This window comes from Anopheles darlingi, chromosome X, assembly GCF_943734745.1.
Source record: "Anopheles darlingi chromosome X, idAnoDarlMG_H_01, whole genome shotgun sequence".
In the NCBI taxonomy this organism is placed as follows: Eukaryota; Metazoa; Arthropoda; class Insecta; order Diptera; family Culicidae; genus Anopheles; species Anopheles darlingi.
In genome coordinates, this window is record NC_064873.1 from 10,168,294 (window position 1) to 10,172,548 (window position 4,255).

The window sequence follows — 4,255 nt, forward strand, 5'->3', positions numbered from 1 at the left end:
TGGTGGTGGAATAGGGATAGAGAGGTGGAGTGTGGCTAAGGGGCTTTGTTCTGAAGTACCCGCGCCATGCTTGCCAACGCCGCCGCCGCCACCGCAACGCGAACAAATGATTTTCAATTTTCCCTCTCTATCTCTCCACCCACCCCTGCCCATCCCTCATTCCCCTCGCCTGCCTGTGTGTCTGCTTTTTATGCAAGCAGGGCAAAACGAGAATGAGGAATTCGCCTCGCCCTTTCCCCCCTCACACCTTACCTTACCGTGGTTTTTCTCGCGCTACAAGGTTCTTGGCGGGCTACAATGGCACCCTCGGCACCCCCGGTGGTGTAAGGGGGTGGTACCAAGAGCTTTTTCGCTTTTTACCACCACCACCACCACCACCTCTACAGAGCTGAGTTGGTTTTTCTTTTTTGTGTTTTGTTCTTCCTTCTTCTCCTGCTTATGGAAATGGGAAACGAGATCATTGTAATGGCCCATTCGTAGAAAATTGCTTCCTCGCTTCTCTCCGCTCTGCTCTTTTCCGGGGAAGGGAAGTAAGAGAGGGAGAGAGAGAGAGAGAGAGAGAGAGAGAGAGAGAGACAGAGAGAGTGCTTCCTACGCTTCGCTCGCCCCCTTCCCCTCCTCTCCCCCCATTTGCGTGATGATAAGATAACGGCTATTGACGAGGGCATTTCCTGGCCTTTGGAGATCTTCCTTTGGCTTTAGCATGCCTGCCGTCAGCAGGCCGAGAGGTGCTCGCATTCTGATTCGTTCGTTCAACACACACACACACACACACACACACGTATATCTACGGTCGCACAGCCCGTAGGGAGAGAGCATAGTGTACCAGCTTTCCAGGTGCGTTTATGCCTCTAATTCATGCCCTGCCACCCCCTCCACCTTCTGCTCCTCACTCCTTCTTCTTATCCGCTATCACGAGGCTGAGGTCAGGGTCTGCACCCCCTTCCCCCATCCCCCATACCCCCTCCCTTCCTCACCTAATATCGATGAAAAACAATCGACGAGAGCGGAAATGATGAGTTTTCGTCCCGGACCACAACCGGACCGGAAGCGGGGGAAGCGGAAGTTCGAAATTCGTCGAAAAGTTACTCTCCTTCTCGAGAAAAGGGTTTAAGCGAAGCGTCCCCCGGTGGAGAAAATTGCCTGCAGGGCAAACTGCTGAGTGTATGTGTGCATGAGCGGGGAGAGAGAGAGAAAAAGAGAAAGAGAAAGAGAGAGAAAGAGAGAGAGAGAGAGAGAGAGAGAGAGAGAGAGAGACATGAGAGATACTATACAGATAGGGTGTGTGTGTGGTGCGGGAATGATATCGAATGTTTGTTTTCCCGTGATCAATGGGAAGCCGCGGTTTCCCATGCAGACAGCCGAGGAGGGGGGGGGGGGAAGGGGGAGGGAGGGGGTGGAGAAGGTGCAGGCAGCTTTATGCAAATCCGATCCGTTCTACTCGCATGTTCGGGATTGTTTGTTGATGCAGCAAACTAGAAGAGAGAGAGAGAGAAAGAGCAAGCGTGTGATGATCCAAGGTGTGAGCTTCGTTTTATGTTTTCACAGGCGAAGCACACTTGTTTCTGGCTTGAACGTGTGTGTGTGTATGTTTTCGTCGCATATCATCATACCATCAACATATCATTCGGATCTGTTCCGCAAAAAAAAACACTTCTTTGTGGGGTAACTGCTTGTGCATTCTCCCGGACAATAATGGGCCATCTCATAATGTGTTGATTATTCGTGAGTTTCTCGTCAAAAAAAACACCATTCAGCAACCGGCCAATTCACCTGATCTCGCACCATTCGATCGACTCAAAACAAACCACTACGAGGAACTCGTTTTGAGAGTGTGGAGGCCATAAAGCAAAAAACGCTAGAGGCACTAATGGGTATATCAAAAACCCAATTTCCAGAAAAGTTTCGAGTGGTTGCTCAAACGCTGGCACATCGTAGCCAACTGGGACTACTTTGAAGGGGACAAGGGGACTTGAATTGTGAAGAATAAACATGTACTTTTTTTTTTGTAAAATAAATTCCGGTTATTTTTTTTTATTTTTTTTTTTTATCATGGTACTATTAATAGATAATGTTGAGTGTGTGTATGTGTGCATACCTTTAAAAACTTCCAAGGAGAGTGTTGGACACAGTGTCCAACAAAATTTTGTTCTGAACCCCCTCTCCCCGCCTCCCCCACCCCTTCACCTGCATCCCTCGAGACAGAGGTGGCAAACCGAGGTGTCGTCGGAAACGATCCTATTGCCTCCCTATTGACGCGTATTCCGAGACACACACAAACACACACACAGACTGACTCCTCGACAGTGCAAACTCAACCGCGGTTTTGGGCAAAGGAGATGAGACTGAAGACGAGGCAGTGGCTGGCGGCGGAAGTCCGGAAGGACGCTCTATTTCTTGCTCAAATATTGAACTTCTTCTTATTCGCTTCACTCCCACCACGCTCACCAGACGGCGGCCCGTTCCGCTTCTTCAGGTCAGCGGTTCACCGTTCTGTTCGTCCCCTGGGGTATGGGGAGGGAGGGAGGGAGGGAGGGAAGGAGGGATGTTCTTCTTAGTAGACGAGCAAAAAAAGGAAGAAGGAAAAGAAGCAGAGCGAAGTGCTCCGGCGAAGGCTGCAGGTCTCATTTTTCAATTACGAAAACCACCTCCTCATCCTCTCAACCCCCCCTCCCCCACCAGTGCGGCCAGTGGGAGCATCTGCCGCTCCTGTCGGTGCTTCCGCCGTCCGCCGCCATCGAGAGAGCGACGACTGGACCTAGAGCCGGAGCCGGAGCCCCAGTGGCGTTATGAGAAACCCTGTTACCCCTCTCGCCCGCCCGCCCGCTTGCTGGCTCCCACGAGAGTTAATCGATCGTCATCGCAACCCCCTCACAAATGTCTTATGGGTGGTTGAGGGGTGTGTGTGTGAGCGGCAAATCCTTTTGGGAGAATGATAGCACGATAGCACGAGGCATAACCGCAAAACCCGTACGGGGGGTGGGGGTGGGTGTTGGGGATGGGCAATAGTCGGTTTACTGGTACATCGGATCGGACCGAATCGAAGCAACCTTCGCATTGTTTTCGCATTTGAGCTCCACTACCCCTCTCTCTCTCTCTCTCTCTCTCTTTCTCTCTCTCTCTCTTTCTCTCTCACACACACACACACAAGAAATAAGAGTGACTGAAGCGAGTGAGCGAGAGAGAAGTAGTTGTTAATGTTGGTTCAATATTTGTACTTCCGTCTTTCGCCGAACGCAGCTCCCCTTCCCTCGTTCCCTTTCCCGTTTTGGAACGGTGGCGAGGGGGTGGACAGAGAAGGGTGATGGGGCAGGGGGATTTGTATAACTAAGAAGATGAATGACAGCCAGCGAACGCTGTGGCTGCCTCGGCATTCTCGGTTTATTTACAATCCCTCTCCACCGTCCACCCCTCCACACCACCCACCCACCCACCACAACCTCCTCTTCTTAGTCCCCTGGTGCCTAGGGTCACTTGTCACAACCGACGACCGGGAGTCGCACCACAAACGCACCTACAGTACAGGGTTATGGGGACAGCTTCCTCGCAAGGATCAACCCTCCCACTCCACCACCCCCCCCCCCCCCTCTCTTCATCCCCAGAGCCGAGAACGCTGCTAAATATTGGACAACGTTAGGCGCGCGCGCGCGCGCTCCTGTACCTTCTCTGTGTTTGTGTTTGTGTTAGCTCAATCGATGATATAATAATATAATCTCGGGCTTAGCCTGTTGCCTGTGGATATCCTGGGCGCCAGGGGGTGGTGGTAAGAGGTTAAAGTAAGCGCAGTAAGGCAGCGTAGAGCGAGTGGAGTGGAATCGTTATGATTTCGCCGTTACGAGCTGCCGATTAAAATCCGTCTCCCTGTGTTTTGAGGGGAGGGGGGGAGGGGGCTGCTCTTCACGCGCAATCTTAAGACCCCGGCTCGGCTCGATTGAAAACGATTGAGTTCTTAGCAGAGCAACTGTTGCACCGCTGGTGGTAGTATGTGTACCGCCATTATCTTTTCATTATACACCCTAAACCAACATTCCATCATCCTTTTTTTCCTATTATGGTCGGGTCTGGTGTGTTTTGCTGGTGTGAACGAAGTGCTCTGGCGGTGCGGACAAATCGAGTGAGTGACTTCCCGTGAGAGAAGAGAAGAGAACCGAGACACGAAAGACGAAGACGAAGAAAAGGAATTCAATTATAGAAAAACCGACCCCCTCTCCCTCGGGTAGTTTCGTCTAGAAGGAAGCAGAAGAAGAAGAAGAAG